The sequence below is a fragment of the Tympanuchus pallidicinctus genome, unplaced genomic scaffold (assembly GCF_026119805.1).
Source record: "Tympanuchus pallidicinctus isolate F22 unplaced genomic scaffold, pur_lepc_1.0 scaffold3, whole genome shotgun sequence".
In the NCBI taxonomy this organism is placed as follows: domain Eukaryota; kingdom Metazoa; phylum Chordata; class Aves; order Galliformes; family Phasianidae; genus Tympanuchus; species Tympanuchus pallidicinctus.
In genome coordinates this window covers 78,911,539-78,935,877 of record NW_026294747.1, presented here as the reverse complement: position 1 = coordinate 78,935,877, position 24,339 = coordinate 78,911,539, and the positions used below count along the sequence as shown (strand labels likewise).

General features: G+C 37.9%; 1 long non-coding RNA gene across 1 annotated transcript; it reads right to left on the bottom strand.

The window, feature by feature from the left end:
- Positions 1 to 488: 488 nt before the first annotated feature.
- Positions 489 to 8,875, bottom strand: LOC128086391 (uncharacterized). The gene is made up of 3 exons (XR_008209362.1): positions 8,788 to 8,875; positions 2,920 to 3,017; positions 489 to 2,502 (listed from the first exon to the last, which is right to left on the bottom strand). It is a non-coding gene; the product is annotated as an uncharacterized LOC128086391 (long non-coding RNA).
- Between the last annotated feature and the right edge of the window lie 15,464 nt (positions 8,876 to 24,339).

Genomic DNA, 24,339 nt, shown 5'->3' with positions numbered 1-24,339 from the left:
CCTTAATGCCACATCTACATAGTTCTTGAACACCTCCAGGAGCAGTGACTCCATCACTTTTGGTCCCAGTGCCTCATTGCTAAGAGAACAGTTTTTTCCTGATATCCAACCTGAATCTTTCCACGTATAACTTAAGGTCATTACCTCTCATCTTATCACTGTTACCTGGGAGAAGAGGCCCATTCCCAGCCTACCCTACTGCCTCTACCCCCAAGTTGCAGCAGCTACCCTAATTCCAAGTGTACCTAGCATTCAGTCATTGAGTTGACCTGTACTGCAGTTAATGTACTGCAGGATGAGGCTCATTACGACTAAATGCAGCGGGAATTGTGCTGAGGCTGAATATGGGTCTTCACCTTGTCCCATACTGAAACTATCTGTCCACAGGCATGACAGCTGAGACAAGAGAGTGGCAAAGAGTATAACAGAGATTGAGATTGTATTTATAATCACATTGTGTCAAAAATTCCCCCTGGGTTTATAAAACATTTGTTTTAAACATCTGTATATAATTAAGGGAATAGCAACAGTTTTACAGCTCTTGCATTTTGTCTATATATAATTGTTACTGCTTATTTTTATTTGCTTCTGCAGCAATTGTAAATTACTTAATCACCATTCTATATTTCGCAATTTTTTTTCCTGTTTAGTGAAGCAAAGCATCTCTATTACAGCCCTGAATCTCAGCACCGAGCGCAGGGATCCCTGTGGTAACCGTGGCAACCTCCTCAGCACGGTGGGTTCGGGCTCCGGCTCCTCACCGCTCACCGAGCAGAGCTCACCCAACCCTGCACAGAGCAGCGCTGAGCTGAGCTGGAGAGCAGCACAGCTGCTTCTGGTGTCTCCAGGGCTTTTAGTGCTGAGGCTGGAAGGCTGATGTCTGGATGCAGATATGCGATCAGCTGGGTGTGAACACACAATTCCTTTCTATTTTTTACTTTTTTTTCCCCCCAAACATTTAGACTTAGTCCATGATGTCATCTCTGGAAGAGCATTAAGGCTCTTCCTCAAGATGAGTGATGGTGCAGAGCCAAACCAGGCTGTGTTGGTTTTGAGATTTTGTCATCTTTATCCATACTGGAATGCGTAAGGCAAGCTAAGCTCTTTTAAATTACTTTTGAATTCATTAATTGAGTAAACCATTATGACTTTGCTACAAACACAAAGGTTAAAAGAAATAAATATTTTCCATCATATTCTATAGGGTTCTCAAACACTGTTAGCATAATCCATAACCTATTAACATAATCCATATTACATTTGCCAGTATTGTCTATTAAATTATGCCGCCTCGAGGACATGTGAAATCAGTACACATTGTATCTTACCCAGTTTCATTTTGTAGGTCTTTCTGAAGACTCCTTCACATTTCATGTGTATATTTTGAAACTATTACTAGGAATGAAGTTTTGTATTTAACAGCTACAAAACGTGGGCTGCCCCTCTGTTGAGATTGCCTGGTGCTGTTTGAAGGGAGTGCTCTACATGGTTAAAAACACTTCAAACTGAACTACTGTAAATTTTTCAGTCATCAGTTCTCACTTCAGTCCTTTGGTTCAGGCAGTCTTGCAAATTGTACCATGTCTTGTTTCCAATATCTTTCCAGTTTATAGATTGCTCCATTTTTGCAGCTTTCCAGAGTGACAACTTCAGTACATTCACATTTCTGAGAGCCAGTGCAGTCACCGTTTTTCCTCCAGATCTAGTCTTTCCCAAGAGAACTCCTCCTAGAAGGCTCCAAAACTAACTGTGCATTCAGAAGAATAAAAGTAGTTTGGGGGAAATGTTAAACTTTTGAAAAAGACCACCTTATTTTTACTTTTACTTACTCAAAAGAGACTTAGTTTACCCTTCATTAAAATCCAAGGGGACCAAAGTTTGTTCTTACTTTACTGTTCAAAATTCAGTATGGGAAATATATTAATTTACTGATATTAGTATAACTAAATAAAGAACTTATTTATGTATTGAGACCTTCTCTTTTTTTGAATTGATTTATGACATAAGGTCAATGAATGATCTCTTGTTTCTCTGGAGCTATAGAAAGGAAAGGCTGAAGTAATGGACTTAGGCTTGAAGTTTGCACTTCATAGAAGCCTAGAAAACTAGAATGGGAAAGAGACAAGAAAAATTAGAATTAAGTCTGTAATTTGAATTAGGGTTGAGACTGGGACTAGGTTTGAGTTGGACCACACGTAAGGTGAATTTGACAGAAAGTGGGTTTATGTTCGGGTTTATGTGGAAGAGAATTTTTCTGTGGAGTGCCAGATATGTTGCTTATTACTCATGTTGACATTGCATGCAGATCTCACTTGAGTTCCTATCGTGTTCCTAGGCTGATAACAGCAATAGGGTTGGTCAGCAAGAGAGCTGAGATTCGGCACACTTAATCTTCTTGCTTACTGCCAAAAGATCTACATGCTTCCCATAAACACTTCCAACTATGAAAATGACTACTACATAATTCTAAACTAGAATAACATCACTGGTTAAACTGTGGATCTGGAAAAAAAAAAAAAAAAGTAGATAAAACTGAGTGCATCAGCCACTGCTGTCCATAATCCTTTTTGTCACTCGTTGTCCAATTGTAAACAACAATACTTAATAGCATTTTCACAGAATCACAGAATCACAAAGTTGTAGGGGTTGGAAGGGACCTCCAGAGATCACCGAGTCCAACCCCCCTGCCAAAGCAGGCTCCCTACCCCAGGTGGGGACACCTGCTCGCGGGTGCTCCCAGGCCAAAAATCAAAGGTACCCCTTTTTTTTTTCATGTTACATCAATTTTCCTGTTATTTCTCCAGATTCTAAATTTCACAAAATTGTAATAATAGTAAAGTCTGTTTCTGCTTGTTGTGGAAGTAAACGAAGTCCAGCTTTAGAACTATTGGTAGCAAAGTATGAAAAAATTACTCTTACCTTACAGCCCAAGTCCTTGTCCTGAATCCATCTGCTTTGGAGATCACACAATAAAAGTAACAGTCTTTATTCTGCAAGTCTAATCACAGTCCATTATCCTGGCAAAGTTAATGGGAACAGAAATATTAACAAATCATACGCCTCTTGGTATATTTACCACAATTGATCTGAACATCAAGACAAAAATTTAGCAAGTTTGTGTAACCTGATGTTAGCTCAATTCTAAACCTGAACTTAAAACAATCTGGGAGACTTTTCCTGATGCAGGCACAAAGCATAAGGTATTTTTTCCTCTGAGTACCATACTTCATCCTGGTTCTGTGATCTTGAAGGAACCCCTCCAGCTTCTCTGTCCATAATCATGGACCCATTCCCAGCAGTAATTAGAGCAATTCCACCTTTACCATTTCTTTTCTTTTTTTGGTGTTTGAGTCAGTGCTTAGGCCCTACCTCTCAAATACTGCATAGTGAGAGATATTCATGACTTCTCTGCGAAATGCTTAAGTGTCTGTGACTAGTCTGAGCTCAGGATTTTTTGAAGGTTATGGGACAACATTGTTACTTGAGGCCAGTAGCCCAGATGTGCTCTCCCCTGATGGGATTTTGCTTCACAGTACTCAAGAGCTCTGATTACAAGTCCTTATAAAAAAGGCATGCTTAAGTGATCTCAGGTGATATTACACATCATGGCACAGTAAAATTGTTGGAGACAACTGTAAGATTACAGATACTATTATATTTTTAATATTTTGTTTGAATTACTGTATTATCAACTTCATAATGATGGCACCTAATAACATCAGTATTGCAGCCTAATGCTTGTAATGTGGAGATCTATCTCTGCATATCATTGAGGTGTCAATTAGAGAAAATGAGATTGCAAAAGAATGAGTGCACCTGTTAGCATTATGCTCTCCAGCATGTTAGTGATCTGACCAAAACAACACAGTGATCAGGAAACTAAACTCACCAAAAGCCAGAACAGACAATCACTTACTAGAGTATGGCTTCAATACAACAATTACATGACTCCTTCAGGAATCTTTGAGCTTTACTATTTTGCATTTCCATGTGTTTCTTAGCCAGGCTTTGCAGCACAGGGCCTATTCCAGAAGAATGCTTCATTCAGCATTCTTCTGAAATTCAATAGTTCATTCCAGAACTACCTTAAGCCTAGTTGAGATGTGCCAATATGCTTCAGTTTTTCTACTGTTTCTCTTCACATGAATATTCAGGTTTTCAGAGAATCTTCAACTCACCCTATTTCAGTATGAGATTAGAAAAGTTCATCTAAACCTTAGTAGTCCTGTATTACCTCTTCCTACAATATTCATATGGTCAGATGACAATCATTCTTCAATCATTTGAGTATCAGCACACTCCGCTACAAGAGAGAAACTCTATCTTGTACCCAATTACTGAAATTTAGGTAGGTTTGTTTACTTGTTTTTGTCCTTTCTTTGGTCTCTTGAAAACTTGCTGGCAAGACTTGGTAACAAGATTATCAATCAAGGCATAATACACCACCTATATTTTAGCAATTTCTAGAAACACAAATGAGGGGTAATCTGTTATACCAACACATCACAGGGTCTTTCAGAACAACAGGGAAAAACAGTCTGTTCCAGATGCTTCCATTCTCTCATTGTAAAAACCTATGATACTGTAAGTTATGGAAAAAATGGATGCACTCTCAGATCATGTGCGTATAAATGCGTAGGAGCTCGTCATGAGGTGATACTTCTGGCACACAAACTGTGATATACAGTCATTGCTTTGAAATGTTAGAGAATAAGTTAGAAGCAAAAAATATAAATATCCATTGTCTTGGGATGCCAGAAGGCATGAAAAATCACCACCCAATAAATCTTGTTGGGTTAAAAAATGAGTTCATGGCATCTCTCAGACTGAATACAGGATTACTTGATTTATGGGAGTTATGAAGTTACAAGGTGCCACTTGAGAAGCCCAAGGCAGGGAGCTCTGCAGGTGGAAGGATAAATAGTGATTATATTTGATTTTCAATACTGAGACAGGAAGGAAGAAAAAGAGTTCCATCAAACTTCCATCACTCTTTGAGATCCTCTGCCAAAAATCTCTTTCTAGTAGATACAGTGGCATCAGGGCAGTACCACTCCTTTAATGAAAAAGCATAACAGCCAAAAATTACTTGCTTAATGGAGATGCAGATTTTCATGCACATAAATCAGAAGATTTTTCTTCTGGAAGATTGTGATATTTAGACTCTGATGTAAGAAGACAATTCTTCAAAACCGAAATCAAGTGAGCAAGGGGAGGATTTGTGCTTTGATTTCAAATGTGTGCTATTGTGATTGACAAAGGTCTCTGAGATTTGGCCTAATAAGCAGCCAAAACCTGCTGAAATTGAAAACAGTTTTGGTACCCAGTTAATGGGATGGCAGTGAGCAGTGCAGGGAATTTGATTATCAAAACTATTGTGCAAAGGAATATTCACTTTTCCTACTTCCTGTTTGTTTATAAGGTTCATTTCCTTAATTTCTTTAAGATGTCATTAACATAAAGTTCTTTAAGCAAACGTGCTCTAGGTATAGGTAGGAATGTATAGGGAGAGCAGCAGAGATCCCTGGAGGTCTTGTCTTCTGTGTTTATAAGGCGAGTACATCCCAATTCCATTGAATCTAACTCTTTACAAAGCAGGCGTGCCTACTGAATTACACTCAGTAGGAAAAAAAGAAAAAAGGATTAAGAGATTAAGATTTACTAAAAGACAAACCACAAAAACAATCTTCTGCTTGATCTTGGACGCATAAAGAAAGAACCTTGGTTTTAACAGATTCTGAGTGCTTGAAGCTCTCCCAGACTTCAGTGGGAATGCTAGAAACTAAACACAAAGGGGAAACAACCAGTATTAAATACCTATCTTAAGGTATCAGAATTTGTTCTCCTTTATCCATCTTCCCACCTCCCACAGCCAAAACTGCTTCAGTGTTTCATTGAAAATCTGATATAGTGGGTAACAACCCCACCCATGGTAGGGAGTTGGAACAGGATGATCTTTCGGGTCCCATCCAACCCAGGCCATTCTGTGATTCTATGAATCCATGAAAAAGTGGGTCATTTAAGCAAAGCTAATGGTAAATACCTATGCTTAATATTCTCTCACCAATAATATGTTTTGATTTCAAGTGCCTTTGAAATTCCAGTTCTTTTTTGAACATAAATTCAGATAGTACAATTTTCTTCCCCTGCGCGCCTTTGAATCCTTTCATCTCTCTCTATGAATAGGCTGAGACTGGTGAGAGATAAAACCAAGTAAAAACTGAGAGAAGCCATAGGCAAAATGTAGAAAGGTGCTTAAATTTACTCTAAAATCTCAAGCTCAATCCATGTCAGAAAATAACCTGGTTACAGCATTCAGTTTGAAAGGTAACTTTCTTTATCCCCTATTCAAAGTATGCAGAAAAGATCACAATTAATACATGAGCTAAATCAGTAAAAATCTGGACAATGCATATAAAATTCTTCTCCTTGTTAAAGAGTTCTATGGGCTCCATATGATTTTGTCAGAACTCCCATTCTTTCAGGTTGCATTAAAAGATGCATTAAACAATTAAAATTCTTTCATTTTATTATCACATATAATTTTATTCCAATTTTTTTTTCTTATTCTGGCACTGGTATTCATCTTAGTACCTTTAGTTAGTTAGCAGATATATATAAATATATATTTTTAAACAAGCCTCTCAATCGGAATTAAATTTTCCTACTAAGCAGAATTAAATGTTACTTCAAAATGAATTCATTGGGTTCAGCTCTGGGGATTCAAAAATGCACTGCAGGAACCAGCCCTTGGTCAAAATGGGGCTTGATGTAAAACAAAAAAACCAAACTATTATTCCTTCAATGTTATGATCTAATTTAGTACTAAACTTCATTAAGAAATGTTTGGGTTTTTTCTTTATAATAGATGAGCAACTTTGAAACATGCTGATGATCCAGAAATAGTTAAGAAATCTACTTGTGCATCTCATAAATAATTCTGGCAGGTAAGAGCCAAGGTGCTGCTCCTTCTGTGGACACTTGTATAATTGTATAGTGGAATTCCCCGGGAACAACATGATATTAGTGAAGATTTGTCTTGAAAGATTTATCTTACTCTGTTAAAACAAGTCATTAAATTTGTATTTTTCAGCATCATAGGTCTTCATTGAGTCAAATAAACCATATTTTGTTTACCGCCCTGGAAAGATATAAATGCTAAATACTCTTTAACTTTATTTTATGAGACTGAATATTATATTCCTCTTTTCAGTGACCTTTTATTGCCTTGCGAATAAAAAAATAATCTAACAGACAGAAATAACAGCCATGGAAAGGTGGGATTTATGAGCATGCCAACTCCACTAAACCAAAGGATAAACATAATAGCCGCAGAATAAAAATAGTGAATTATCTAGTGCTTTATGCTGAAAACTTTAAAATAACTTTTTTTTTTTCCCCCCACAAAATCAGAGCTTTACTCATGTCATCATCTCAGAAGTAAAAGAGTACTTTCTTCCTTTCTTCAGTATCCTGATATGTCTAAGAAATAATTAGATATATATTTTTTTGTATGAAAAAGAATCCGAAAGAAATGTCCATCTGCACCACAGTACAACACTGAATACAACATCAAAGATTTCTATACTCTGAGCACAGCAGGCTTTTATATTATCATAATAATGGCAAGTATTTGTTGCAAATGATTGCATGAAGTTTACAACCCAGCAAAATAAACCAAGTTTTCATGCTAGAATCTATTTGCTTTAAAGCATTTCAGATTTTCAAATTTAGTCTGCTTTAAGAAGTAGTACTGTAAAATAGAAACTTAGTTTTCCTGAGATCTGCTCTCATGGTTTTGTTTTACACTGCTCAGAGATACTGTTTAGCTGCTCTCATGATAAAATTTACTGAAATCCTGAGCAAATAGTTCTTCTACACATTCTTCTGTTCTTTCAGGTGAAGAAACAGTTATATTCTCAAAATATGTGATTAGGCCTCTTTGTTAAATCTACTCTGCATTTTAAGACATTTCACATTGACAGTTAAATCTAATTTTTCTTTAATTCAAAAATTCTTGCTGAGGTCATGCACGTACAGATCATACTCGTTGGTATATAGCTGATTGCGTGATTTCAACCCTTCTGCCTTTTGTTAAAGGTAAGAAACTAGTAAGTATTAGTTTTACAATTTTTGTTCACTCATATAGCACTGCACCTGCATTAACAGACCAGCACAAGTGATTGACATTTATTCCATGTATATTTTCTTGGGAATCTCCATGATAGGAACCAACTTTTTTCCTAGCTCAGTCACATTTAGAGCTTCCTTTCTCTTTCCAAATGGTACTAATTAGTTGCTAGTTTTCTACTACTCACTCCAACTAGCCCACGTGACTCTTTGGAGAGGGAGAAGAGACAGAGAGCAAAAGAATGGGAGACAGTAAGGTATCCCCTTGCCAGCAAACCTCCCCTCTGAGGATCTGTAAGGTTTAGATGGGATGTTAAGAGAAGAACAACAAGCAGAGAAGAAAAACCTACAGGAATCTGAGGAAGAGATATATTTTCCAGGAAAAAAAAAAAAAAAAAACAACAAGAAAAAGTAAGGAATGGTCTGTCTATGCTAGACAGGGCAAGGAGCAATGGTCAAGTCCTCTGTCAGACAGGGCTTTGGGCTGACCTCCTCTTTAAGAATGAGATATTTGCCTCTTCCCAGGCTTGACACAGCTGAAAGAGAAATACACAGTTGTATGGTATGAAATAGAGGTACACAGTTGCTTCTGACCAGTTTTCAGACAACTCAGAAAGGTATCAGTCACAATTTGATAATAAAGAAGAAATAGCTCACCCCACTCCAGAGATAAGGGCTTTTCTGGAAAACTCCAAGAAGGAAACCCAAACATTCCCCAAAGAGATATTTCTCTGTTGGCTACCAGCCCCTAAATGAGGTTAGGAAAGTGTGGACCCAGGGTTTGCCCCTTCCAGTCACGCAGGTGAATTGCTTCCACCTGTGCTCCCAAGGCTCACCACCCCTCTTCACCAGGTGCTCAGCCACTGATTTAGGCCATGACCTAACAGTTCCCGTACAATGGTGAAGAGCACTTTCACCTTTCTCACGCTGGACAAGCTGCACTCTTATCAATCTCTTGAGAAGAAACTGATAAAATTTCACAGTTGCACATATTTCCTAAGCATACATGCTCTTCTGTAAAAAAGAGCTTAACTCATTCTTAGTTATCTCTTGTCTAAAGACAGTTCTGAGCCATCTCCGGATGAGGAGATAAGACTGAATGGCCCTCATTGTCTGGCGCTTTCAAGGGACTTTGTGGTGACTCCCATTGTCATGATTATTATCTCTTTGGTGGAAGATTGAAGTGAATGAGCAACACTGCATACTACCTTTTTCAAAAGTGATACGTGTAATTCTAAGCAGAAATACCCAGAATTTGCCAGATTTTCAATTGCACAAAATAACACATAGTAAACCTGAAGTGAATTATGATGTCTCCTCATTCATAGGATGGAGTGAGAATTCTACTGTCCTAAGATATCATAGTTTTTTAAGCGAAATTACTAACAAAAATATTTGAGAAGAAAATGTCCAATTTATACCTATAATAAATTTTTTTTTTTGCAGCAGTAGCAGCTGTGTCTGTTTCATGTAGATGACAGGCTGACAAATGGAAAGATTATTTCTGTTCCTTCTTTCATTTGAGAGTCATAAATCTGAAAAAGCAGAATAGATTTTTTTCTTGCATCTTGTAAGATTTTATGGGAAGATCCAAGATGGCAGAAAGGGCACAATTCCAGAATATAAATAAGGTCTGTACTCGTACATCCTGCAGTCACTCAGCGTAATTTGACGGTATCTATGTCAAATCAATACACAATGCTTTGTTGAACTAGTGGAGTAAGAGGATATGTCTGATAAAATAAACAGTCTGTTGTCCATGCCATTGACATGAATGCTTGTTTAATAAGATTGTTTTGATTCAAAGTCAGTTTTCATATTTATACTACTGCAAACCAAGCAAAAGCAGTTGTCAGCCATCCGTATACCCTCATATTTGGAGGTGTACAAAGCTCTATTCAGCTTTGCAGCGAGGTGTGGGCATAGTGCTAACATAGTTGAGTACTATGATAATTTATATTCAACCTGCATTGACAGACAAAGCCTCCTCAGTGTTGAGACAAAGACCAAACAAACTGCATATTGAGTTGCTGGTCAACACAATTGCTCTTCACTGTTAGGCATTCCATTCTGTACTACTCTGGAACCAGCCAATCAGAGAACAGAAATTGCACCATGGACCTACAGCTCCACAGGTCTTTTTTTCTTGTTTTTTTAAATGCAGGAGCTCTGATAAAAAGTCCTCATCAGGCTAAGAGTAGTTAAATTTTAGAAGAATGTTTCTCATGCATATCCGTGGCAATACAAAGGCAATGGTCTAAATTTTATTTGCAATGGTTATCAGCTAAAGATGGTGAAAAAGACACCCTGGACCACACTGCAAAGCGTCTTTGGTGGACAGTGGGGTCAGCAGAAACTGATGTCTCAGACCACTGACACAATTAGGTTGTAAATTCTTTATTAAGTCTTAAATGGCATAACTCATGTGCAGTTTTATTTAGATGTCCTGATGACTGCTTATGTCTTTTTAAACAGTAAACGTTTTAATTTTATTTTATTATTAATTTTAATTTAATTTTAAAATTAATCAATTTCTTCTTTTATTCCTGTACGTGTATACAAACAAGTCTTTTTTTCAGTCAAAGTATCAAGTTTATAATAATCAGAGGTCACTTCAATGTCATCATTTAATGTAGCAAAGGTCATATTATAATAAGGATTTATAGTAATCTAGTTACCTCGAGAAAGTGATTTTATTCATAGTCTGTTCAGTCAGGTTCTGCTCTTTAACTGTGTAATGTCTTCTCCTTTGCTCAAAGCCTTTCTTATCTCCTTTTGTAAGGGGTACTGGTTGTTGCTTAAGCATGAATGGTTCAAACTAATGAGTTTTGAGTTGAACGTACAAGGCCTGTTTTGGGATAGCGCCCTGGTCTTCTCTAGTACACGAAAGAACAGCCTGAAGTGGAGAGGGCAAGGCTGTGCCAGTGAGCTAGTGTCTTACAACATGGTGAACAGGAGGCACAGAGTTCCTCATGTGCCTTCCCTCTGCCTCCCACTTTCTGTGCTCAGCATCCATCTCCAGATGGAGTGCAATAGGGAAGAAGTAGAGAGGTCACTCCCTCCCTCTTCTAGAATGAGGCCGCCTTCAGAGTATGATTCAGGAAATGATCCTTTTTCACGCATTCCACCCTTTGGCAAGCATCTTACCACAGAAGATGCCAGCAGCATTTCTACCTCCAGGAAGGAGATAAAATTGTAAATAACATTTAAGAGTTAACTATTTTTGGCTGTGTTGCATAGGATGAAAGTCCCATTTTCTCCTTCAGAAATTCATTTTGTATGATCTGACTGAGGCATGTCAGGGAAGTAACACAAGACATTTCTGCAATTACAGGTGCCACAGACCAGAGATCAGCAGCATAAGTGCAGCTTGATGAAAAATGTGAAATAACAAAAGGCAGAATTACTGCAGCAGTTGCGATGTCAGGACTCCTCAGGGTGATGCAGTTCCTGCAGCATCAAGCAAACCTGTGCTGCAATTCAGACATGTCCCATGGCACAAGCAACACCACAAGTCATCACTGTGTGAAGCCAAGCTGTGGCACTGTCCTCTGAACAAGGCAGCAGACTCAGTGCTACCCTGACCTACAAGAGAAACAGTTCTTTTCTGCTCCACTGACGAATATGCTGAGAGATGAAAACTATCTGGATATATAAAAATATATATTAAAAAACTGGATATTAAAAAAATCCTGGAAAAGAGGATCCTAGTACTGTTTGTAAATACCCCCAAAATTGTGAAAGAAAGCAACAAGCAAATTTGTTGAAATTCAACCAAACATATTTAATTCAGGCCCATATGTCAGGGACAAAGTCTGTTACATTAAAAAACTATCAATAAAAAAAACAACACTGTAGAGAAAGTCTTGGGTTTTGGAGCAGATGATCTGCTGCTCAGTGCTGTGGCAAGAAAAGCTGATGTAGATAAACAGGATCTAAGCAAGAAGTTTATACTGCTGAATATTTTTTCGCTATGTCTCATGATAAGAAACAGAGGACATAAAAGGAAAACAATGTGGCAGACTCAAAACAAAAGGCTTTTCTTTTTTTTTTTTTTTTTTTTTTTTTTTTTTTTTTTAAACTCGCTGGCACTCAGTATTATGGATACTAAAACTTATGCTAATGAGACAAATTCTTGTGACAACTTTCTGTGGAGCACTCTTGAGCACAGGGATGTCCGAATTTGTCCATAGAATTGAAGGCCTATAGAGAAGTCCAGAAACTATCATTCACTTCTTTCCACATTCATACTTTTCCCAAATCATTCCACTACACACCACTGTCAAAGACAAATCATTAATCTAGATAGACCTTGAGTCTGACCTAGTACAGCTAGTCACATACTGTTGTTCTTACTACTGCTATATTTACCATCCTGATATATGATTATCTCTCTAATATTTTGTCCAATTCTGACATTTACAGGAGGAAAATGAAAAATTGAAGTCTGTAAAAATTGTTTACAGTATTAGGAAACAGGTCAAATACTAACAGATCCTGTCCTATCTCCCTTAACAAGGGCAGGGAAAGCTAAGGGATAGTTTGCTCACAGTCCAAAAGCATCCAACTGGGGAAGGCCAAACTCTTCAGCAGAACAGAGACCTGTATGATGATAGGATTCATCTAGATAAATATAGATGTCTGTATCTCAGCTGCTCCATCTAGAAGCTATGCATGTCAATACAGATCTAAGCAATATTCTCAGCGGATGGTAAAGCACAATTCATCTAAGTCTAGAGTAGATGTCTAAAACAGGTTAGATGAATCACTCCCTTAACATTTCTGTTTGCTCCACTGCCTGTAAAAGGTACCTGTTGTGACTCACACAGTTGTAGACCTCTATTGGAGGTGCCTGAAGTTGGATGAATCAATCATAACATCTATGATGTGATTAGTAGAGAATAGTAGAGTAATTAGAAGTAAATTACTTCTGAGTGTTATTAGTGACAGGAACACATTACGAAGGACCAAGATGACTTTTCTTTCAACTGCTTACTATAAAGTAAGGATAGGCTAAATTTCCTAGATGTGTCCTAGCTGAAACACAGCTGTTGGCCTTGCACCAGAGGACTCCTCTGGTCCATGTTGCAAAGAAGGTCAGAATCTTGCCCTTGAAAATCTGTGCCTTCAAACACTGTTTATGAATAGTGGCATGTTTTCTATGCCTTGTTAAGCGATTCTTGATCAGTACAGATGTGCCGTTTACCTGCAGGGCTTTTCCCACAGTTTTTTGCTGCTGCATTTGTTTCAAAGGATTTAATGTTACAAATCATCTTATGAATCTTAGATATGCCGAAATGTCCCATCAATACCAAGAGACAGATGTAGCAGCACCTCAGAATGTGGTAGCATTCCCCCTTAGCAATCTGCTCCCTGGTGTGCAGTCAAAAGTGAAGCTGTAGTACTGCACAGCCATTTCTTTAAACATGACGGCAACATCCAACACTGTGGGGCCAAATTTATCTTTGCATCACTTATTTCTCAGTGAAAATGCCTGATTTAAGACTAGATGTTTAAGGAAAGTCTTTGCTCACTGCGATGTTTATCTTTAGTACGTGATGACTTTACATCTGTATTGTCAAGCATAAAGAGAAAAATGATCTGTACAATGAGCAACTTGAATTGTACTCATGTTTTCATTACATATGATGGCAAGCAAACAAATTAATTAAACTTAGAACTCACAAGTTCTACCTTATTTTGTATTCCAGCCATTTTGGATGACTAAACATCACTTGCATACGTTAGCTGTGTTCTGCAGATAGATTATATGAAATCACATTATCAGTCAATAATGCAACAACATTACCAGAAAACTTTCCATAAACTGTATCAAATCTATGGCATGCATAGTAGTTCCTGACACTCTTCCTTCATTATTATTGGTGTTACTAGAAATTATGAATGTTTAACCTTTGTTAAAATGTTGATCAAATATGGCATGAGGGAAGAGGACATTAAAGAATATTTTAAATTGAGAAACACCACCGGGCTGTGACCAGTAACGCTGGCAATAATCCCCATCTTATCCCATTTGTCTTCACCTCATAAATGAGAATCGTTGAGAAAACCGAAAACCGTACCTGAAAGGTTTAAATGCCTGGTTCCTAAACCTGGCTCTCCAGCTGCAGGTGCTCAGACATCTCCAAGGTACTATCAGCAAGCAAGCCCAGTCATAAATCACAGAGGTTTGCTGTTTACCACTATGACTGATCTCCAAAAACAGGATCAATGCAACTCATTCCTGAAGCCTGAAAACAAGTGTATATATAAGAGAAAGTGTCAAGAAAGACAATACTAAAAAGAAGGTCAAACCTTAATTCACCTTGGTTCCCAGAAATCTTCCTTAAAGCCTCTTGATGAGAATAATTTCACAGCCGGTGTGGATTGCATTATGCCTACCCTTAAACGAAGTCATTTAAAGATAGTTACTGACTTTTTTTTTTTTTTTTTTAATGTGGTGACGTCCATTCTTATCAAATAAGGCAAATGCAGATTAATTAAGTGTCGTTTTCAGTGGTATTTTTCCTGCTGGGAGGCTTTGCTCTAATTTTTGAGCAATGGAGAGGCCTCTTTTTTCCAGAATGATGCTAGGAGAAGAGCAAGCTCTCTGTGGCAATGATACATAGAACAACCTATATTCTACAGATTTGTTGTGGGGAGAAAGCAAAATTAAAGCTCCTGCCAATCTAATTCCTTTCTCCTTGAACAAAGTAAAGTCATTACTCTGCAAAGAAAGATAGCTCTCCCTCTCACAATGTGGTCTTTTAATTCAGGCATCCAACACTAAGACACAGGAGGACACAGCTTTCCAGCCTTCATGTCCAGCATGCACAGCCTTCAGCATCTCTTCTGTATGCCAGCTGAACCAGTTTATTCCTTCCTAAATGCCTCTCACAATTGAAGGAGTAAACCATCATAATACTTCTATAAGGCAAGATCAAGGATTCTTCTAAGTGCTACATCCTGTTTCTGCAGTTGATAGCAGCAGATGGTAGAAGAGTGTAAAAGAAAGACAAAATACAGTGACTCTTTCCCAGTGTGTTCTTAACTCTGAAGGTTTGCTCCTAATGCACTTTATCAGCTAGAGCCAAAACTTGCTCAACACTTTCCTTCTTAAAATATTTGCAATCAACACAGTACAGTGTTCTTCCTGGAGTTGACTCTCAAGGTAGCAATACTACTTTAAATCCAAGGCATCTACAGCTCATCCTATGGCTTTACTTTGGCTTATGTTCTCCACTAATTATGTCAGAATCAGGCTTTTTCCTGGCACGCTGCCCCTTTTCCACTGGCACAGCATGAAACAAGAGTGTTAATAAATGGTTAGGCAAGTCCTCCTTTCCAGCAAGACTCACTAGTAGCATTTTTGTGTAACTTTGTGTTGACTTTCATGGATCTGTACTAGATGTTCAATGGACTGCGCATCATGCTTAAAAGCTGAGCTAAAATAAAAGTTTTTGTGCCTGCTGCTTTTTTAAAGCAGAGCTACTCAGGCATGGCTGGATAGATGAGCAAAGGAAATATTCACATCATATTCCGAAGCCAACTTGAGCACTCCAGAAGACTTCTGTAGCCAAGAGAGACAGAAGACATGCACCTTGGCTTTATAGTTATCCCAAAGAGACTGGTTTCCTCAAAGAGCTTCTGAAGCACCAGGCATGTGAGTACTCCCCCATTACTTCCACATCTTCCAGTCACCAATTTTGATGAGACGAGATCTCCAACAGCCTGTGGTGGGCCAGCATCTTGCCCTGCAGCAGTCTCAACTCTGGCAACAACAACAGAACTTTTAGGAATAAAAACTCTGATTCATTTTCTAGTTAACTTAATTTATTGTAATTAGCTTTACTTAATTATACATACAGCTGTTCTGCACCCTCAACATAGCTCAGGGGAGTATTTAAACTGCTTATGTCTAAATGTCATGTTTTAGCACAGTAGAGAGCAAAGCATTCTTCTTTTCTGGATCGGTGGGAGAGAAGGGCATCCAGCAGCCTTTCTTTCCCTGCTTTCCCTCTTGCAGCACCTCCCCCCATCCTGCTCCTTTTCCTCTTGTTTGAGGAACAGGCTGATCCTTTGCTCTCCTGACACTCAGCAGGCTCGAGCACAGCAGAAAGCATCTCCATGCCCTTCCCAGGCAGAGCACTGTCTGTCCCCGGAAAGTCTCACCCAGTCTGGCCAGACCAGGAAGTGTGAATGTGCCTCAAAGACAGTATTAACCTTGACTTTTCTGCTGGCTTTACACCACTGGGATGTAGAGGTGTTCTTTCCGTATCACAGATGGAAGAAGTGTGGAAATATTAATGATACTGAATCCCACACCACAGATCTCATAAGGAGACCTTTTTTAAACTAAAGCTTCATAAAGATTTTCTGCATGCTGATCCACAGACCATTCCTACGCCCTTAAAACTGCTTAATAAATCTGTCTAAATCACCTCAGCGCAAAAGGCAGCACAATTTCAGCAAACCAAGCACTTACTTACACAATCACCTGGACTCTTCACTAGGATCGTATTGTTTATTAAAAGTAAGTAATGACAATATTTGAGATTGGAATTTTAATCTGCTTTTCCATCAGAGGAGACCGTGCAAGGTCACCTTCGCTGCGGTTGAGGTGCCCACGTGTACACACCGCGCACAGAGAACTAGCGCTGTCCAATTCTTATCGTATCGCTTTTTCACTTAAAATAGTTCAATTCTAATTCTCTTCCCTCTGTTAATCCAACACTGCTTTGATAGCTTTATATTCACCAGATCTTTTCTGTTTTGTCAAACTTTTGTGAGCAAGATGTAGAAGGTGCCAGAACATCTTGGGGATAATTACTCTTCAACTAATTTGAAGCAGTAATGATGATATTCTAGCTTTTTTATGGTGCAAATGTTTTATGTTTTATTAATTGCACTTGTTCTTTCCTTTGGTATTTTTTTCTGATGTCTAATGGCTTTCCAGGTTTACTATCTAAACTATTCCTATGCTGCACATCTTGTACCCCAAACAAAAGCCTTTATGAGAGTACTCTAAAGCCCAGATGCTGCCCTTTGGAGAAGTATTTATGAAGAAAACTTTAGTCAAAAGCTTGCACACTACTTGTGAGGTGGAACAGCTGGCAGATTGTGCCCTTTCACAAACCTGGGACTTAACAGAATCACAGAATATCCTAAGTTGAAAGGGACCCACAGGGGTCATTGTCCCCACTCCCGGCCAGCTAAAACCTAAGCCCTATGTCTGAGAGCCTATGGATGGATGGATTCTGCTTGTCTAACACTGTCGTAGCTCATACCACCATCCTAAGTACCTCAAAAAGCCTAATAGATACTGTCAACAAAAATACACGTACCTTTCCTCCATGATTATCTACCTCTTTTTTTCTTCTCCTCCTTATCCTAACACGATTTTGCAGATAAGGACTGGGGACCGTATCTTTACAGGTACAGATAGGTTTTGACTGAGAAATGGCTAGGCACTGAATATCCATATACCACTTCAGGCACATGAATCTACCTCTCCCAAATATCCCAAACAATATTCAAAGGGGAATTTGCTGCTGAGTAACCTGTTACTTGTACAAACTGCCCACTTACTCCACACACTGCAAAGCATGTAACACTGTAATGGCCTTCATGCTTTCCTTGCTTCTACAGATTAGGGAAGCATCATTTAAGAGATAGGAATAAAACAGAATGCAGATTCCATGTGATCCTTAACAATGTTTGGAGTTGGACAGGGTCAGGATGGCAGGCTCTGGTTATTCTTTTAACAATTTTCCACTCTTAGTACTACTGGCTTTAAGCAGTAAGGATTTAAGCAACAGCTTCTAAGGCAGTAGCCAGACTAAGGCATACTTCAAAGTGAAGGTCAAATTGCTTCTTTTCAAATGAAGTGTTGGCTATTTCTTCTATACCTTGCAGAAAAAAAAAAAAAAAAAAAAATCTCTGCACAACAGATGGAGGCCTGGTTGCCCTGCTGAGCCTCTGAGAGTTCGTGTTTCACAAGTGAATGAAACATAGAGGCAGATATGTTCCTGATCTCTGTTCATATTCAAGGAGACAAAGAGAAGACAGTTTATGCTGTTTCTCACAAGTGAAGTTTGTGCTCTGTCACAGACAGATGCTGAGTACTGGAGTCAAGTCTTGGATGCCAAAGGGATGCGTGACATTGTATAGTTAACAAACGTACAGTCAGAAGAGTGGCACAGCTAAGACAGTATTTTACAGGTTTTTAGTTAGAAAGATTATTGTGGTAAAAAGAGACAGTCAAAAATAAGACGCTTACCCATGTCCTAGGCTCACAGTAGAAAACTTCAAAAGGAGGGATTGCCAGAAAGAAAATCTTTGCTGCGGGCAGTCAGCCCTTAAATGGGGTCTAGGAGAGGTGCAGCCAGGCTCCATCCCTTCTGGTCACTCAGCTGAATTGCCTTCACCTGTGCTCCCATGGCTGACTCAGTGCTTGCCTCAGGTGATCAATCAGTGGTTCAGGCTGTGACTCAACAGTTCCCATACAGGCACAGAAACTGTTGGAGGAACAGTAATGCATTTCTTAATTTAGGGGGTACATCTGTGGAATTAATTCTTTAAAAACCTATCTTGTTTTTTTAAAAATTATTTATTTTACCATTGAATGTGAATGTTTCAATCTCTCTTTTCTACTCAGAGAATGTCAGAGGTTTGTGAAGGCAAAGGGGTGACACATATCCCCCAAAGTAGTGTTAAATGCAGTGTCCTTCATCCCCAGTTAACAAAACTCCCCTCTAAGCTTATTGGTGTTCTTGTCATCATTTTCGTCTGGAACAACTGAACTTCAGAGATGTCTAACTGCAAGGATTACCAAGCGATAAACTGGTAACCTGAAAGTGGCACCTGACAGATCTTGTTCATTCCTACAAAGGAAAGTCAAATGAAAAAGTTTAAAGGAGAACTATTAGAAGTCTCATAGAAGTCAGAGCCTTCTTCCTCCAAGTGCAATGACTCATATGCTGAGTGATGAGTAATATATTCCTGTTGTTTTCACTGGAATTTGTTGTAGACTTTCAAAATTATTGCTACCTTGGTGTCAAAGCTAACTTTCCGGGTCAGATCTTCTCATTTTCAACATTCTTAAGTATCTGGGTGCCTATGACCAAACAAGTTCCATGAGAATGCAGAAACAGGAGAACTCACTACCAAAAGTAAGAATTCACTATTGTATGTACCAATTCAAACTTGTAAATTTACATATGTTACCTCATCCTACTGGGTGGCACATCTGTATTTATTCACCATGCTGTGTCTTCTGATACTTTAAGAATACAGTTTAAATTCAAAAAGGGGCTGAGATTTGGCTGCTAGTTCAACAGACCATGGCTGTGTCTGAATAGCCAGGGTCTAGCAATGTGATTCCCAGAGCAATTGGAGGCTAAAGTCTCTAGGATGAAATTCATGACCCACAATATATCCAGATGTTTGGCAGGGAGTGGTGCAGAGACCCAAGGAGGAAGCTGCTTTAGGATTGCAGTCTGTCTTTTCTGAACTCAGCAACATGCAACTAAGTAGTCCATTCAATGTATGCATCTAGGTCTCTTTTCTTTGGAAAGATGGGGAAGGATAAGTGGAAGTAATTTGCAGACTCATTACATGTAATGACTCAGCGGACTTAAGCAGGGTTTGCAACACCTGAGCTAAACTTTGTCATTTTTATTTCATGTTTAGATTCATATGTCCCATGTCTTGGTTTACAATTCCAAACATTTCAATAATAATAACAACAACAACAGCAATAATAATAACAGTAACCCCCAAACAACAAAACACCTCCCCCAAAATCAGTAAGGTAAATTGCAATGCTTAGTAGAAGATTTTCAAATTGACATTTATTACATGCAGAAGAGTATTACCCTGAAATTGGAAAAAAAACTTTCATGTGATTTTTGCTAGATTGTTTTTGATCTTAAATACTTAAATCTCTGTTTGCTTCCTGTAAGGAAAAACAAAACAAACAAACAAACAACAACAACAACAAAAAAGCATTTTTAAATTTTTTAAATTACAAAGTAGACAGATACTGGAGGAGAAATCTAAATCCAGTGCACAAAGATCTAGCAACTTTTGCCTTTAATGGACTTTACAAAACCTGGTGGGCAAACACAATCCTAACTAAATAATGCTGATTGCACTTCTTTCCAAGAAGAAATAATTAAAAGGAATTGAACAATAAATGAAACAAATGGAGCTCCATCAAAGCAAATGATGATAAGTAGAAACACTTCGGTGATGCTAATACTCATACTACTGTGAACTGGTCAATATAATGAATACGTATATTTTGCACCTTTTGCAGGCAGGTTCTTTGTGCTAAATCTGATGTTAAAGTGATAAATTTGGAAGAGGAAGGTTGCTTAATGAGCAGGTAGGCAGCAATAGATAAAAAAAAAACCCTAACCTAGACTGCTGACAATCTGTGGATTTTCTTGTTCTTTTTGGTGTGTCTTTTAAGTGTAGAAAAGTGTACTTGTTCTGAACATGAAGTCTAAAATGTATAAATGTTTAATGTTCCTTTCTATGTATATGCATGACGAGCATACATATATGCATAACAACTTCAAAAATGTGTAAATAGCTGCAAGACTGGAAGGAAAACCTGTACACATAATCAGTAGAAAAGTTTATGGCTACTCACCTACACGTTTAAACATGTAACTATATATCTACATTTCTGAAAAGCAATGCCCTTCCTGGTGTTAATGAGATATGACCCACAAAATCAATGGAAATGTTGATTTCAATGAATTATCAATCGAATTTTCTTACTTTTAAGATAGGAATCAAGTTCACTACGATGTTTATTTAATCATAAGCAAAATATCCTTATAATCCTATTATAAGAAATATTATTAGAAACTTTTTTGAACTGAAAATCTAACAAACCTTTTCCTTATATATTAACACTGTAAGCTCTGTACTTGTTGTGTACATTTTTTTTTCTTTTCCAAAGCTGAAAGACCAGATGCTTTCCCATGTTTTGGTTGAAACATTTTTCAGTGTGAAAGCCTTTTATTAAAAAAAAACATAAACAACAAACATCATAATCACTACCAGCAGGACAGAGCTCTTCCTCTTTTTTCCACCTTTTCCTAGACAAATTTCCTCAAAGTTCTCTAATTTTAATAATGTATAGCATACACTTCTGGGGCACAGTCCTCCGTGCCAGTTGTTTCCTGAAAACACACAGCAAAGGTGTTTTTGCTGAATGATATCTGGGGTGTCGAGTGGGCTATGGGTTTCTGTATAAAGATCATTATAAGACGAAAATAATTATGACAATCTGTCTCCCTGTGCCAGCAGTCTTGCTTGGAAGCAAAGCCTGTTCAAGCTATGATATTTCAGCGATGATCTTTGTGGTCATCCTATCCTCTGACTGTTTTGCTCTGCTTGGATATCATGAGAGAACTCTGTTTTTTTTGTCATTTTTGTTGTTGTCCTACAGGATGTGTGTTCAGGACAAATCTTCCTTACTCTAACTGCAAGGCTTTTCTTTGCCATTCCCTCCAACTTGTGCAAGGGCATGATGCAGTATTGCCATCGTGTTTCTGGCAGATAAACCTTGCTGTGAACTCTGTGTGTAAACTGCTGGGGAGAACTTCAGAGAAGTGGGAGATAATCTCCTGTGGCTGCCATGTACCTCCTTCTTCTGTAACTCACAGTCCAAAAATAAGCTTTTGTGTTTGTTTACCATTTGTATTTTCTATTTTCCATGAGTTTCCTATTAATAATGGACAATAAGCTAATTAAAAAAAAAAAACAACTCTGTGTGTGCTTTGGCTCACTTATAGCTGAGTTAGCAGCTCTGGCTGCATGCTGAGAAGACTGGTCAAGCAGCAGGCTTTTATTGCCAAGGTCTGCAATATAGTTTTCCCTCACTGACAGTGAACAGCCTTTTCCTCTTCTTCTAGGTAATACTATTTCAAACTACTGGAAAGGGAAAGTCCAAAGAAACATTAGATGAGAACAAGTCCTGTATTTTTTTTTTTAATAATATATATAACTTACTTTCCTTCACCTACATGTGTATTCTTCTTAAACAATTCTTTTTGTTAATACTCCCATATTTCACCTTTAACTTTCAGCTCACACTTGGAGCTTTCTTCAAGTTACCACAAAAACTAAGAACCTCACAGGGCCCTCTAGAGCTCGAGAAAGGCCATAATCTTACCCACAAAGACCCAGATATAAAGGCACCATGTTTTAACTGTCTTTGAAGTCAGGTATTTGAGCTCCCTTTCATATTTTTGGGAAACTTTTGGAGAAGCAAAGTCTTAAACCTGGAACACTCAATATTACATGGTCTCATACATGGTGGTATCAGACTTTCATAATGACCAGTAGCTCTTTCAAGGCTTTTTGTGTTTTCTGGAGGAAGGCAGTGGAGAATATGGATTTATTCAAAATGAGGAAGGGTAATGTGCATATTACATTTTGAATAGCATTTGAGTAGCTTCCAACAAAGCAAGGATTCGGGGACACCTTGGAGAGCAATCAGGGAGCATTTGTTGAGATAGTGAACCATGTAGTAAGTAATTGATTGGATTTATTTACCCGCAGACAGCTTCCTTCCATCTGCAGAGGCAAACCTTCTGCCTGAAACATGCATTAATGTTCTAGCTGACCAGTAGCTTTCAGGTGTAGTAAGAAAGTAATGAGGTTTTCGATTTCTGAGGAACGAATTGTTTTTGGCCATTGGGATACTGCAGCCTTAGAAACAGTGGATCTGTTTTTTTTTCTGTATCTGAAAGAAACAACACTGGAAATAAGTAGCGTAGGAATGTTTATCAATCACTTTCCCCTGTTTCAAACATTTTGATCATGCTTTCATACTTGCAGCTTCTCCTATGTAAATCGGCTTACTCACATGGTTCTCATGAGGATTTCATGTCTTCAAGAATGCACACATGAAATGATTTCCTTTCTTTCAGCTGTACCAGAGCAAAAGTTTGCATTCAATTACTGCTAGAGTGTTTGCTACTTAAAACTAAAGTACTCTGTTTTGCTGAGTTGAGTCATCAGTAAAGGGGATGCAACATCCATCTTGCAACCAACTGTAGTCAGGCTCTTTAATTAATGCCTAGGGATTCTGCTTTGTCTTTTAAAAGGATAAAATCTAATTGCGGTTCAGATTAGGCTGTCTAATGAACATGACCACAAAGCAATTGATCAAAACTAATAGGGGGAATAGTTATGCCTACGTTAAGTAAACTTCTTGTTTGTTTTGCATAAGGAACTTAAGAAAATGTTGCTAACATTATTGATGTGTTATTTACCTCACTGGCATTTTATCCAAACACTTCAGTGTGGTTCAAAGAAAGGAACTCTGAGCCACACTTTCCTACTGCTAAGAATATTGCTCATTCATTTTCCATTTACTACATTACAAAGATGCTATTTCAAGACTTTCTTGACAAAGCAAATATAATTTTAATTTAACCATTCTACAGGCTTAACTTCACACACGAAAAAAAACACCATAAAATAAAATAAAAAGCAACAAAAAAAATTCACATCGGGAGCATTTCTTTTTGTTATTGGAAACAAGACTCCTGTGCTAATTAGGCACAGTTGAAGATCAAAAGATAAACTTCACATTTTTCAATATGTTCTTCATTTAGCTTTAGGTAAGAATCAGGTCAGAGTATGAAATCCATGCTCCAATTCTTTGTGAATATCTCACATCTAAACAATATAGCAATATATCTTTAAAGTTCTTCCTTAGTCTTAGGGAAATTTTCTATTACCTGGCAGGGTTTCCAAAATAAAGCCCTGTAAAAAAATTAAATAAGATTAACTTGTACAGTGTGGTTATTCAGATAAAAGTCTCTGATACTTAAGTATGTTCAGATTTACAAATAAAACTCCAAGCTCCTCATGTATATTTTCTGAGAAGCAAATTTGATTAAATATTAGACAAAAATGCAAGTATGTTATTTATAATTTATGTAAGAAAATCAGTTTAAGATACAGATAAAAATCCTTTAAATGAGAACAACTTCTTGAAATGCTACTTTTGAGATGTGGCATGTTCCTTACAATTAAGGACAAAATATTAGATCAGAAATTATATAAAAATACCACTAGACTAAATGTATAGATTCACAGAATCACAGAATGGCTGGAAGACATCTCCTGAGATCGTTCAGTCCAACGTGCTTAAAGCAAGGTCAACTAGAGCAGGTTGCT